Genomic DNA, 15,817 nt, shown 5'->3' on the forward strand with positions numbered 1-15,817 from the left:
GGGATTACAGGTGTGAGCCACTGCACTCAGCCTAAAAGTATGTAATTCTAATGTGTGTTTTTTGACTGGCAGCAAGGTTGAATGTTTCTCCTTGTTGGTTAAAGTCCAGGCCCAGTGCATTTAAGACAAATTTCCTTGAGTCCTATGTGACAGGCAGAAAGGATTGAAGTACTTCTGGGTCATCCTGATGGCAAGAAGCCAGCACCAGGGCTGCACATGGCAAGTTATTTTATTTCAGGACTTCCATGAAATAAAGGGAAACAACAATTGATTGAGTCCCTAGTGTGTACAAGTCCTGTGCCAGTCTTCTACATCCAAGGAGGTTACTTTACCCCTGGGATAACACAGCCAGCTCTGACATCAGTGCTTCTCCTCATAGTGGTTAGAGCAGAGCTTTTGGGTCAGACTGCCTTGATTTGAAAATAAATATAACCAACTTACTGGCGGTGTGATCTTGGGCACTTTCTTAACCAGTGCTCAGTTTCCTCATCTGTAATGATGGAGTTGATGATAATAATACTATCTTACCTCATAGATTTGACATGTGGATGAAATGAGTTAGCACATGAAAATCACCTAGAACAAAGCCCAGCACACTGTAAAGCCTCCATGCATGTTGGCTGTTGTTATTAAGTACGAAGAACCATTGTGGGGCATGGCGAATACATAATCCTTGTCCCACAGAAGCTTGCCTAGGAGACAAGATTTGCACCCTTGAAATGAAACTCTTTCCATGTTGGCAGGTGTGGCTTAGCAGAAAGAACACCACCTGAGGTGTCAGGAATTCTAGCTCTGCATCCCATTTGCTGATTTCTTGGGCTTAAATCACTTTACCTCTTGGAACCGCAGTATATTCACAGGTTAAAAATATACCTAACCCTTAGGATGCATTCTCACATGTCTCATTTAGTCTTCACAACATTCAAATGACATCAGTCTTAATGTTCCCATTTTACTGATGAGGAAATTGCAGCTTACAGGCTGAGGTGTCTTGTCTGAGATCCTGTAGCTAGTGAGAGGAAGGCCTTTTGATCACAGTCCATTGATCTGCTTACCACCCCTGATGCCTCTAATATAAAATAAAGGATTTGGTCTGGAGGCCTCTCTAGCCCCTGCCAGCTACTAGTCTGTGACCATTTAAGAGGAAGAGTGGTGGGTTAGGGGACTTAGCTTACTTAAGAGGTACATCTTCATGGTTGGTTAAATCTACAAATTCATCTTGATGCTGTCACTTGATGCTTTACTTTTTTTTTTTTTTTTTTTTTGAGACGGAGTCTCACTCTGTCACCCAGGCTGGAGTGCAGTGGTGCCATCTCGGCTCACTACAACCTCTGCCTCCCTGGTTCAAGCGATTCTCCTGCCTCAGCATCCCGAGTAGCTGGGATTACAGGCATATGCCACCACACCCGTCTAATTTTTTTGTATTTTTAGTAGAGATGGGGTTTCACCATGTTAGCCAGGTTGGTCTCAATTTCCTGACCTCGTGATCTGCCCACCTCAGCTCCCAAAGTGTTGGGATTACAGGCTTGAGCCAGCTTTACATTTTTTGAATGTTACCTCTCTCTTAATTTCCCCAGAATGAGTGACTTTCAGCCAGTGTTTCTGCATTGACTTGTTTTCTGGCTGGTGGCTCTTTTGCCTGCCGGTGGGAGCAGGATCAACACATGTGTTCCTCTTCCCTCCTCCTTGTTCCTTCTTTCTGCTGTTGTTTCTGAAGCTGCAGTCAATGAGCCTTCCTCGGGAGTTGTTCTGCAGCTTGAACAGTTAAGCAAGTCTAATCTTTTTGTTTGCAGTCACCTTGGGCAATTGGCTACTGAATATGCTGCCTCTGCTAGCCTTGCCTGCTTGCTGGGAGAATTAAGTTCCCTCTTCCCCAGCTCCTCTGATACTGAGTAGCAGAGCGCACGGTGGCTAACACATCCTCATGACATAATCCCTACCCTTTGGCAAGGTCAAACATTGCTTTGCTCTTTGATACCTGCAGACCAAATGCCATAATTACCTTTTTGTCTTGATAGTAACTGGTATTAGGTTTTGACTTCTTGCTTTTTCCTCAAAGTCAAGGCTATTTGGCTGTCACGGGGCTACCCATCCTGAGCCAGTAGAATCTGAAATGAACTTTCTTTCCTTATTTGCTATCACTGCAAGTGGCAGCTCTATGAGAATGGCCTTTCCAGCTTGTAACTGTCACCTCAGCCTTTCCCAGGGCCTTGGCTTGTCAGGGGAAGAAGGTTTATGTGTGGTATTGTATTAGGCCGCTCTTGTGTTGCTATAAATACCTGAGACTGGGTAGTTTATAAAAAGAGGTTTAATTGGCTCACTGTTCTGCAGGCTGTACATAGTGCCGACATTGCTAGGCTTCTGGGTAGGTCTCAGGGAGCTTTTACTCATGGCAGAACGTGAAGTGGAAGGAGGCACATCACATGGCGAAATCAGGAGCAAGAGAGAGAATAGGTGGGGGCGGTGGGGGGGAGGTTAGGTGCCACACACTATTAAATGACCATATCTCATGAGAACTCACTATCACAAAGACATCACCAAGCCATAAGGGATCCGCCCCCCAACCCAAACATCTCCCACCAGGCCCCACCTCCAGCACTGGGGATTACAATTCAACTTGAGATTTGAGTAGGAACAAATATCCAAACTATATCAGGTATCAATGGTCCTTTTCTTGCTGAGTTTTTCTCACTGGTTAGCAATGAAGAAGACAAAGTTAATGGCGTGTGTGTGTGTGTGTGTGTGTGTGTGTGTGTATGCACGTGCAGAAATGAATACACCCATTCACTGGTAAACAAATAAGAATCAGAATGCAGTGTCATTTATTTCGTGAACTTCTCATCTTTTGAGGTCCAGACCAGGGACCACCTCCTCTATGAATCATGAACTGATGCTTAGACTTTTTGTCCTTGTCCTGCTCCTGGTGTGGGCATTGACTATAACTGTTAACATCCCTATATAGTAATATATCTCTCTACAGGCTTGTTTTTTACTCAACTATGGACTCCTTGAGATCAGAGACTAAATCTTCAGTATCTTCATTTTCTGATTGTTTGGAAGAGAGCCTAGCACAATAGGAGTTTAATAAATGTTTGTTGAATGAATGAATGAAGAGTGGGTAGATGCCTCCTGTGTGTCTGGGTAAGCCATTGTGCCAGCTTATTCTCTTAGTGGTTACAGCCAAAGCTGAATGTCATCCATCAAATGGATTCTGACTTGCAAACACTAAAAAAGCACATTATGATGAATGTCACTTGCTCAGCCAAACCCCATTACAAAAGGCCAGTGGACCGCAAATGTAACAGCCTCTAAACCCAAACTGGGCAAACAACCCTCCTGCTTGGAACCTAAACTGAACCGAGTATCTGTCATCTATTGAAATTTCCAACTGAGCTAAAGTTGTTCCCTGCCTCCTGAACCATCCCCTCCGATGCCTCCTGGCCAAATTTTACTTGGTAAACTAGTTGCAATGGGAATCAAACCTATATTTTATTCCAGAACAAAATAAGGAGTTTAAAAATATTTCCATTTCTGCATAAACCAATGCTTCATTTCATTGGCATTCTGCCCTCCTGTGAGTCTGGTTATCTTTTGGATCAAATAATGCATCATTTGACAAGTTATGATGGCCGTGGAAGTGGGCAGGACTACTCCCTTGTTTTCAGAGGACAGATCTAAAACCAACTGCCCTTGTCCCTGACACCAGGTTTGGTGTCACCAGGTGAGGGTGGTTAATTCCTCATCATCTCAAATGCCCCCATCCACAGGGAGCTTCACTGTTTCCAGGGCATGTTCAGAGCCACTCTTTCACTCAGTCCCAAAAATGGCCCTGTAAGCTGGGTGGCCCAGGATATCATCCCCATTTTAGAGATGAGGACATGGAGACCAAGAGAGGAGGTCACACACACACTTGCCCAAGTGCTAGAGACAAGAATCAAACTTTATTTTGGGGGATTCCAGCTCGATTTCTCTTACCTCAATGACTCAACCATGCCCTCTGAGCACCCAGCCTGCTGCTCAATGGCACATGTATGATTTGGTTCCCCAAACATCTTCCCCAAGTGAATGTGTGCTCCAAGTTAAAGAAAACTGTTTAATGGAAGACCGTTTTGTCTTGTGCCAATTCCTCACTTTTCCTCCCTCCACTGCCAATGCAAGTAAAACCTTGGTTATTTAAAAGTCAGGTTTATTAAAGTGTAATTTACACAAAATAAAGTATAATTGGATGGGTTCTGAAAAAAGCATACACTCCTGGAATGATCACCAATCTAGATAAAATATTTTCATCACTCCAAAAAGTTCCATCGGGCCCCTTTGCAGCCCTCCTTCGCTACTCACAAGCACACTGAGGTAAATGAATACCAGCTACTTAATACAGTTAGTTGTAATGTCTAGTAACTAGAACTCAGTCCAAGTAATACAAGAAAGAAACCAGTCATTTAATCTATCAAACACAAAATATACCTTGCAGCATTTACTGGGGATGTTTTAAGGTCTTTCTTTACAACTTCAGGGCCTTTTTGCTTTCTTGGTTGGGTCCAACATCCATGGAATTTAAGACATCTTAATCCTTTAAGGGAGTGAAGTCACAAAAAAGGGTATTTATATTAGAGAATTTTTTTTCACAACCATACTCCAAGGGCCCCATCACGCATCTACTGAAACTTCCAAAGCCCTTGTAAAAGATGCCCTAGGCTGAAAAGAAATGCTACCTCTATAATCTTATAAAGTCCACAAGACTTTGGGCACATTAGGCTTCTGAAGAGTGTTGATTTTTGCTAACTAAAATGACAAAATGATGAAATACATAGGATTTGTTTTACTCTCCCCTGTTCGTTACTTGAGCACAGTTAGAATAAGAGCAAAATAAGCTTGACAGATTCCCCCCAAATAACTGGTACCCTACTGTGTTTGAAGTATTTTTGACCTTCACCAGGGTGCTCTAGACTAAAAAAGCATTTACATGAAATGGTAGCTTTAGCTGATAATTCAGTAGATACTTGCAACAGTCCTGGTCCAAACGAAAGCACTGAAATTCAGGTAACTTTATTTAAATTCAAAAACAATTCTTAAAATTGCATTTAGAGTCAAGACCTTTTTGTATTAAAAAAATCACAAGACGTATTTCTAAGTAAGGCAAAAGTTAGTTCTAGGTTAACAAGACCAGATTTGACTTTAGACTTTATTCTTTAAAAAATTATAGAGAATACAAAACCACGCAGCTACATGGAAACTGAACAACCCGCTCCTGAATGACTACTGGGTAAATAATGAAACGAAGGCAGAAATAAATAAGTTCTTTGGAACCAATGAGAACAAAGACACAACGTACCAGAATCTCTGGGACACAGCTAAAGCAGTGTTAAAAGTGAAATTTATAGCACTAAATGCCCTTGTCAGAAAACAGGAAAGATCCAAAATCGATATCCCAACATCACAATTAAAAGAACTAGAGAAGCGGGAGCAAACAAATTCAAAAGCTAGCAGAAGACAAGAAATAACTAAGATCAGAGCAGAACTGAAGGAGATAGATACACGAAAAACCTTTCAAAAAAATCAGTGAATCCAAGAGCTGTTTTTCTGAAAAGATTAACAAAATAGATAGACCACTAGCCAGACTAATAAAGAAGATGAGAGAAAAGAATCAAATAGACACAATAAAAATGATAAAGGGGTTATCACCACTGATCCCACAGAAATACAAACTACCATCAGAAAATACTATAAATACCTCTATGCAAATAAACTAGAAAACCTAGAAGAAACGGATAAATTCCTGGACACATATACCCTCCCAAGACTAAACCAGGAAGAAGTCAAATCCCTTAATAGACCAATAACAAGTTCTGAAATTCAGGCAGTAATTTATAGCCTACCAACCAAAAGAAGTCCAGGACCAGACGGATTCACAGCTGAATTCTACCAGAGGTACAAAGAGGAGCTGGAACCATTCCTTCTGAAACTATTCCAAACAGTAGAAAAAGAGGGACTCTTCCCTAACTCATTTTATGAAGCCAGCATCATCCTGATACCAAAACCTGGCAGAGACACAACAGAAAAAGACAATTTCAAGCCAATATTCCTGATGAACATTGATGTGAAAATCCTCAATAAAATACTGGCAAACTGAATCCAGCAGCACATCAAAAAGCTTATCCACCACGACCAAGTCAGCTTCATCCCTGGGATGCAAGGCTGGTTCAACATACACAAATCAATAAACGTAATCCATCACATAAACAGAACCAATGACAAAAACCACATGATTATCTCAATAGATGCAGAAAAGGCCTTTGATAAAATTCAACACTCCTTCATGCTGAAAACGCTTAATAAACTAAATATTGATGGAATATATCTCAAAATAATAAGAGCTATTTATGACAAACCCACAACCAATATCATACTGAATGGGCAAAAGCTGGGCGCATTCCCTTTGAAAACCAGCACAAGACAAGGATGCCCTCTCTCACCACTCCTACTCAACATAGTATTGGAAGTTCTGGCCAGGGCAATCAGGTAAGAGAAAGAAATAAAGCATATTCAGATAGGGAGAGAGGAAGTCAAATTGTCTCTGTTTGCAGATGACATTATTGTATATTTAGAAAACCCCATTGTCTCAGCTCAAAAACTCCTTAAGCTGATAAGCAACTTCAGCAAAGTCTCAGGATACAAAATCAATGTGCAAAAATCACAAGCATTCCTATACACCAATAATAGACAAACAGCCAAATTATGAGTGAACTCCCATTCACAATTGCTACACAGAGAATACCTAGGAATACAAGGTGTGTGAATGAACTCTTTTGGGAGAACTACAAACCACTGCCCAAGGGAATAAGAGAGGACACAAACAAATGGGAAAAAATTCCATGCTCATGGATAGGAAGCATCAATATTGTTAAAATGGCCATACTGCCCAAAGTAATTTATAGATTCAATGCTATTCCCATCAAGCTACCATTGCCTTTCTTCACAGAATTAGAAAAAACTACTTTAACTTTCATATGGAACCAAAAAAGAGCCCGCATAGCCAAGACAATCCTAAGCAAAAAGAACAAAGCTGGAGGCATCACACTACCTGACTTCAAACTATGCTACAAGGCTACAGTAGCCATAACAGCATGGTACTGGGACCAAAACCGATATATAGACCAATGGAACAGAACAGAGGCCTCAGAAACAACACCGCACATCTACCACCACTGATCTTTGACAAACCTGACAAAAACAAGCAATGGGGAAAGCCTTCCCTACTTAATAAATGGTGCTGGGAAAACTGGCTAGCCATGTGGAGAAAACAGAAACTGGACCCTTTCCTTACACCCTTATACAAAAATTAACTCAAGATGGATTAAAGACTTAAATGTAAAACCCAAAACCATAAAAACCCTAGAAGAAAACCTAGGCAATACCATGCAGGATATAGGCATGGGGAAAGACTTCATGACTAAAACACCAAAAGCAATTGCAACCAAAGCCAAAATTGACAAACAGGATCTAATTAAACTAAAGAGTTTCTGCACAGCAAAAGAAACTATTATCAGAGTGAACAGGCAACCTACAGAATGGAAGAAAATTTTTGCAATCTACTCATCTGACAAAGGGCTAATATCCAGAATCTACAAAGAACTCAAACAAATTTACAAGAAAAAACAACCCCATCAAAAAGTGGGTGAAGGATATGAACAGACAATTCTCAAAAGAAGACATTTATGTGGCCAAAAAACATATGAAAAAAAGCTCATCATCTCTGGTCATTAGAGAAATGCAAATCAAAACCACAATGAGATACCATCTCATGCCAGTTAAAATGGCAATCGTTAAAAAGTCAGGAAACAACAGATGCTGGAGAGGATGTGGAGAAATAGGAATGCATTTACACTGTTGGTGGGAGTGTACATTAGTTCATCCGCTGTGGAAGACAATGTGGCAATTCCTCAAGTATCTAGAACCAGAAATACCATTTGACCCAGCAGTCCCATTACTGGGTGTATAACCAAAGGATTATAAATCATTCTACTATAAAGACACACGCACACATATGTTTATTGCAGCACTGTTCACAATAGCAAAGACAGAACCAACCCAAATGCCCATCAGTGATAGACTGGATAAAGAAAATGTGGCACATATACACCATGAAATACTATGCAGCCATAAAAAAGGATGAGTTCTTGTCCTTTGCAGGGACATGGATGAAGCTGGAAACCTTTATCCTAAGCAAACTAACACAGGAACAGAAAAGCAAACACCACATGTTCTCACTCATAAGTGGGAGTTGAACAATGAGAACATATGGACACAGGGAGGGGAACATCACACACTGGGGCCTGTTGGGGGGTTGGGGGAAGCAGAGGAAAAACATTAGGACAAATACCTAATGCTTGTGTGGTTTAAAATCTAGATGATGGGTTGATGGGTGCAGCAAACCACCATGGCTTATGTATACCTATGTAACAAACCTGCATGTTCTGCACAAGTATCCCAGAACTTAAAGTATAATAATAAAAAAGAAATTATAGAGAATAGAGAAAAATAGGTTATTTACAGAAAATTGTACTTACATATGTACTCAGAAGCATAAATTTGGTGACAGAAAAGACTTTATTATATACTGGCATCCCAGAAGCAGTTCTGAAAGAGCTTAGTTTTATTTTCTTGAATTTTAAGAATGCCTAAGATCCTTCTTCATTTTCAATATTGGGAGGCAGGTAATATTTACTTTAAATGTCCCATATGGCCTGGGCATGGTGGCTTATGCCTGTAATCCGAACACTTTGGGAGGTCAAGGAGGATGGATCACCTGAGGTCAGGAGTTCAAGACCAGCCTGACCAACATGGTGAAACCCTGTCTTTACTAAAAATACAAAATTAGTCAGGCATGGTGGCACATGCCTGTAGTCCCAGCTCCTCAGGAGGCTGAGGCAGGAAAATCGCTTGAACCTGGGAGGCAGAGGTTGCAGTGAGCCAAGATCGCGCCAAAGCACGCCAGCCTGGGGACAGAGCGAGACTCTGTTTCAAAAAAAAAAAAAAAAAAAAGTCCCATATTAGCAATGTTATACTCTACAAGTGGTACGTCTGCAGACATACCGAGTGTCACTGTAGAAGAGCGTGGAGTGGCTTTTGTGAAGAAGTTCAGGTACATCAGTGCAAAAGTTAGCTGAACTAGTTCATTCATCTCTATGGCAACAGCTTCCTTCTCTTTATCAACATTACTTATTTGTGACAATTTAATGTTTCCATTTGCAAGTTCTCCAGTTGCAGAAAATTTCACTCCATCTTTTGCACAGGAAATTACAACAACATCTCCAATATGATTGAGATCTCAGCATATGCATGCAAATTCACCAGCAGGCATCTTTACTACACAGCTGTACTCTTGTTTTGGAATTCCAAGTTGTTCAATATCCAAATCCATTAGCTTCATTTTATAATCCAAAACTTTCTCCTGATTTAGTGCTTCAAATACTAGTGCTAAGTTGTCTGCATTATCTTCAGCTCCTAACGTCATGACATCTTCATTGCCAGCACAGTTTAGTATTTTGAACATACTGGATAGGTTCATGCCTATGGCCAGGTTGTAGTCGCAGCAGCACGTGTTGAAGCCCTTGGAGCAGTGGGTGAGCTGCCACGAGGAGATGCAGAACGAGTCTATGCTGTGCACATTCAGCTGCTTGAGCTGATGTCCCGGCAGGCCTCACTGATGAGGTCCTCGAGGGCCTCCAACACATTCTTCAGGATGGAGCCCTGGACCAGGTGTACCTCGAACATGGTGGAATCACAATGACATGGCTACAGGAAGGTGCGAAGGAAGAAGGTCTAGGCAGTTTTGGCTTTATGAAGCTCAGAGCAAGTGGGCAAACGCCGTGGGAAGAGGCTGAGACCTCAAAAGATGATGACAAGTCCACTATGCCTGCAACTGTTTAATCAAGACTTGTTTTTTTAATGAAGAGCTGGTGCGGGTTCAGGAGCACGAGTGGTGGAATTCACAGATTGCTATCCTCAGAATACCTTACTGGCAGAAACCCAGGAGCCATGCTGGGATCCACACCCACTCCACCTCCTGCCCTTGCAGTTTCTGCTGGCATCACTGGAGACAGTGGAGACTTGTCCGTTACTCTGGCGGGGATTGGACATGCCTCCAGGGTGCTGTCGCTCCAGAAAGCAGAGAGCAAAGGAAGCCTCTGGCTAGGCTGTCACCAGCCCCTGAGTGGATGCATCATGCCCAGGGATTGGCAGTGAGTCATTGAAGCCCCAGGCTGGTGGTAGCCAAGTTCCTTGAAGCCTTTACCTTGCGTATTGCTGAGTGGCACTATTGTAGGCAGGAGAGGAGGGCCACAGAGGCATAAAGGCTGTCTGCCCCCGAGCTTCTTCCTGGGAGGCCTGCAGGTACCTAAAGTGTCAGAAAAGCCATTAGTGCTTCCTCCCCAGGTGTCCGCAAGTGTCCCCAGTCATCTGAGAGATGATCTTATGAGTCACTTGGAGGACTATTGGGTTTTAAATGTAATAGTCATGCATTTTAATGTCTCTTCTATTTATGGCAAGTCATATAGGTTTTCAATCAGTGGTCATAATGGTTTTTTTAAAATAATGTTTAAAAAGTGAATCTGTTTAAAGAAAATTGTTAAGGGAAGCAGCATAGCATAGTAGTTAAGAGAATGAACTCTGAAGACGGATGCATGGTCAGACTCCCAGCACCACACTTACCAGTTATGGGACAGTGGGTAAGTACTTCACTGTGCTGCAGTTTCCTTATCTTTAAGGAATAACAGTAGTACCCACTTCCTGAGTTAGTTCATGTAAGCACTTACAACATGTCCCAGCTCACACTAAGCATCACATAGGTAACTGTTAAATAAAATGCAGTGAATCAAGGTGGTAGGGGAGTATAGGGCAAACATAATGAGGATGGGTCTAGGACAAGAGAAGTTTGTAGGAATGTTTGTCTTCTGCAATTCTTGCTCTGACAGTTGGGGGCCCAGGGCCCAGGGAGCAGAAGGGCTGTATCCAAAGTCATAAACTGACATAGCATGGCAAGGCAGAATGAAATCCCTGCTCACTTGACTCACTATCAACTACAGGGCTGCAGAGGTGGCCCCTTCTATGGAGAAAGCAATTTGTCCCATGGGCCACTCAAAATGGCAAACATAGTCTCCAACAGAGGTGACGCAGACATTACCTCAGAGGCAGCCTTGCTATCGCTGACCCCTCAGATGGATGCAGTTTCCCATAGCTCCTACTTGCTGATGAGATGGCCATGGCCATAAAGCAGTCTTCCAGAGTCTGTCCCAGGTAGATCTCAGGCCTCCATACGCCAGGGCCAGGCAATAGAGGTCATGGCCAGAGCCTCAGGACCTACCACAGAGCTGGCCCAGGGAAGCCTCTGAAGGAATGTTTGAAGACTCACCAAATGAATGAATGAATGAATGAATAAACATCCCCATTACATGGATCAGCTGATCAGCTAAGCAGAGGATACGCATGTGCCCAAGGGCCCTTTTGGTGCAGTGTGTGTTGTTCTTTCTGTGGGTGAGGCTGTTGAGGTATGTGTCTACAGAAGGTGCTAGCATAGTGCTGGGTGTGTCATACACGAGGCCACGCCCTACACTTGTGCAAGTTTTCTGTGACCTCTGGGATCTGAAAGATCAGTATTTCCTAGAGTTGAGCAACAGTGAGGTTAGGGGAGTTTGAAGGAGGGAATGGAGGTGTGACATTTCTGGGGCCCGGGACCCAGGGAAGTAAGAAAGATGGTGTTTATGAAGGCACTTAGCTGCAAGGGTGAGGTCCTATAGGCAGGTTTAGGGCTTAATGACTATAATCACTTTGGCATGAGCAGCTGACATGGGCATCTCGCTATACAGTTTACCTAAAGCACTGCCACTCCAGTTTCATCACTGGCTCCTCAGCACTGCATGAGAGCAGAGCAGTTATTGCAGTTTCTATTTAAAAACAAAGCCTGCTAAATGGCAAAGCTGGATAGAATCAGCTCCTCTGAGCCCATGTCCAGTATGATCTCAAGCCAGGTTGCGTTCTGATTGTGTATATCCCAGTAACCAATCCTGGCCATGACATGGTGCTTAGCACATGATTCTCATCCCCTACCTCCAGGATTGTTTGCTGATGAGTCAGTGACCAAATGAATAGTGCAAAGGAGAGACAAGAGACCTGGGGTGAGGGCAAAGGGTGTCAGGTCGGGGCTGAAGAGCGCAAGAGGAAGAAAGGGCTGGAACGAATTCTCTGAAGATGAGCTGCTTCTTTCATGACTATGTGGGCCAGGCCAGGTTTCGGTTCAAGCCTCTCCTTGCTTTTAAGTTATCAGAAAATTTGTCATTGGTTCCCTAAATATTGAACGTGTTGGATCCAGAGTTCTCACCATGGGCCACAAGGTGCCATTGAGCTGGCTGCCCACTGTCTTCTCTCTTCCACTCTGTAGCCCCTGGAATGTCACTTCATTGGCCGCCTTTTGCCACTTCTAAAACATTCCAGCATACTTAGGCCTCAGGGCTTTTGCACTTGCTGTTCTCTCTGCCTGATATGCCTTTCCCCCACTGTCTACCTCAAATGTACCTCCTCAGAGAGGCCCTCTCTGCCACCTTGCCCCCTTGGCCTACCTTGTTTTTCTCCATAACACTGATCACTCCTTGGCATTTTATTGTATATGCATTTCTGTCTATCTACTGGAAATGAAGCATCACAAGGCCAGAGATCTTTGCCTGCTTTGTTCATTGCTGTATGCCCAGTGCCTAGCACAATGACTCGCATATATTAGGTACATTAGGCATATTAGATTCAAATTAAACGTATTTGAATGAGTTAATGTGGTTTGAAACTTTTACCTCTCTGAAGCTTCTAGGTGTGCTACTTTCACAGGAAGAGCAATCCTGGCCTAGGATGCTACTGCCTACAAAGTGGCAGAGCTTCTACTTTATTAGATTCACTATATCCTTAGAAAAGAGGAGGCATGTTGGATAAGATGCAGCCCCAGCCCCCCAGCCTCTGCCAAAACCAACGTGTCCCAGTCTGAAGCAGATTCTAGTTGAGATGGATGGTGGACTGGTAGACCAGCATCCCTCTGGCCAGAACAGACATGGATGGCAGGACTGGGAAAGGTCAGGACTGAGAATGGCTGAGATCAGGACATCAGGGGTCAAAGATCAAGACAGGGATCTGGGGCTGGGGCTAGGGCTGGGAAGAGCCAATGGGTCCTTGGTGGGCATTTAGGGGAGCTGGGTAGTTGATATAGTTTGGCTGTGTCCCTACCCAAATTTCATCTTGAATTGTAGCTCCCATAATCCCCATGTGTCATGGGAGGGACCCAGTGGGAGATAATTGAATCATGGAGGCAGTTTCACCCATACTGTTCTCGTGGTAGTGAATAAGTCTCACAAAATCTGATGATTTTATAAGCGGAAACCCCTTTCACCTGGCTCTCATTCTCTCTTGCCTGCTGCCATGTATGGTGTGCCTTTTGCCTTCTGCCAGGATTGTGAGGCCTCCCCAGCCACGTGGAACTGTGAGTCCATTAAACTTCTTTTTCTTTAAAAATTACCCATCTCAGGTATGTTTTTATCAGCAGCATGAAAACGGACTAATAGAGTAGCCAACGTTTCTGAAATGATAATATGGGCCCAGTTCAGGTGGCTTCTTGTAAGCTATTGATACTTAGGACTTCTCTGCTGGTCCTACCTGGGCATGAAAGGTCCATTTCTTGACAGGATAAACAGCAACAATATTGTAATATGTAAAGATCCTACATATCTGTTATCTCATAACAACCATGTGTAGTATGTTTATTCATTTAGGTAACAAATATGTGTTGATCCCGTGTAAGAACCAGGCACTGTAGATGTTGCCTCAGTCACTGTCTTAGTCCATTTGTGTTGCTATGGACTCAGGTATACCTGAGCCTGGATGATTTATAAAGAAAAGAGGTTCATTTGGCTGACAGTTCTGCAGGCTGTACAAGAAGCATGGAGCTGGCATCTGTTGATGGCTTCTGGTGAAGGTCTCAGGCTGTCTCCACTCACTGCAGAAGGGGAAGGGGAATTGGTGTGTGCAGAGGTCATGTGGTGAGACAGGAAGCAAGGGAGATGAGGGAGGTGCCAGGCTTTTTATAACGATCCGTTCTCCTGGGAGCTAACAGAGAACTCATTACCTCAAGGGGGCACCAAGCCATTCACGAGGGATCCATCCCCATGACCCAACACCTCCCATTAGGCCCCACCTCCAACACTGGAGATCAAATTTCAACATGAGGTTTGGGGGACAAACATCCAAACTATAGCAGTCACATATAGGAAATCTCTACATTTATAGGGGTAACTAACACTCCTGCAACAAAATAGATGATGGTTTACTAAAATACATCAGCTGCTTTATCATCAGTGCTAAGAATAGTGGTTATTACATGGTAGATGCTCAATTAATATTTTTGAATTGCTGGATTAATATGTAGGTTAATGACTTCACTCATTTACTGAACAAGGAAGTAGCCCAGAAAAATCAGATTTGGAAATCTGGCTCAGGGTGGTTTTACTCTTGAGACCAAATGGTTCTCTCTGATTCTAAGGACTTTGAAGCTTTACAGACTTGGTATTAATACATTTCTAAACTAAAAATGCCAAAAAATATTGCGGGGAAGTGGTTATAAGCTGCCAGCTTTTCATTTTTCCAAGTAAGGAGATGGAGAAAGATATTACCGACAATTGTTATTTCGTAAAAGGGCATTTAAACACTTCAGTTGTGTGAAGGGTGATCCTAGAATTTTAAATCATTGGATACATATTGGTTCTATGAAAAAGTTACTACATTGTTCTAATTTTTTTCCCATTTCACTGAGGATTGGGGTAAACTTCACTGATTCACAGTGAAGAGACAGGTCCGGGCTCAGATGGGCATTTGGGAGCCTCTGGCCTGGAGGAACCAGTCACTCAAGTTCTTTCCTCTCTCTTTGTCTCTCTTTTTAGTCCTCTTCCCTTTCTTCTTCCTTTCTCACCTCTTACACACAGACACACTTAGACACACTGAGGCACATTTCAAAGCTCCAAAGAGAAGCAGACCATGTATCAGAGTTAGACCTCTGGTGGGGAAGAAAGACAACCTCTCCTGTTCTGAGCACTGCTTTCCCAACTCTAAAAAGAAAACGAGAAGGGGGTGGGGGTGAAGGGGAGGAGAATCTTCCCTACCTTCCCATCAGCCTTCTTTATTATATCTGTTCAAAGTGAAAAAAATGGTTTTAAACTCTCAGTGTTAGTTTATGACCCCTATTAATCACATGTAATAACCCTCCCAATTATTAAATTATGGAGACATGTGTTTCCTCAGCCAAACAGACTAATTATTTACTGAAATGAATTAACATATAGAAAAGCCTCAGTTCTATGGAGGCTGAAACTTTGCATAATGAGTTTATCAGCCTTAAAAGCAGCCCAGACGAGCTTTTTTTTTTTTTTGGTGAAATAAACACACTGATTATAGTGAAGCTTATCCGTGCTGGCATCTTGCCATTTGCTATTTCTTTAATAAACACCGGTCGAGTTGTGTATCTGTTTTCACTTTCATTTATCAAGGCTCCCCTTTGCAATTAACAGCTGTGGTAGAGGTGGGGTGGGGGTGGGAAAGACATGTTCTTACCAGCCTCCCCCTCCAGGTCCCCAAAGTTGCTCATTTGGGGCTCTCTTTGTATTTTAATAGGCTTGCCAATCAGCTGACTGCAGCAGCAGCAGCAGCAGTGATGCACAGATCTGATCTGCGTTGGCAATATACTTGTAATTGGGACATGCATCTCCAGGACACCAGCCTTAGCAGGAAGGGG

At 42.9% G+C, this 15,817-nt stretch overlaps 1 pseudogene; it reads right to left on the reverse strand.

The window, feature by feature from the left end:
* Positions 1 to 8,716: 8,716 nt before the first annotated feature.
* On the reverse strand, positions 8,717 to 9,774 carry LOC100970761 (proliferating cell nuclear antigen-like; annotated as a pseudogene).
* Between the last annotated feature and the right edge of the window lie 6,043 nt (positions 9,775 to 15,817).

This window comes from Pan paniscus, chromosome 9 (assembly GCF_029289425.2).
Source record: "Pan paniscus chromosome 9, NHGRI_mPanPan1-v2.0_pri, whole genome shotgun sequence".
Taxonomy (NCBI): Eukaryota; Metazoa; Chordata; class Mammalia; order Primates; family Hominidae; genus Pan; species Pan paniscus.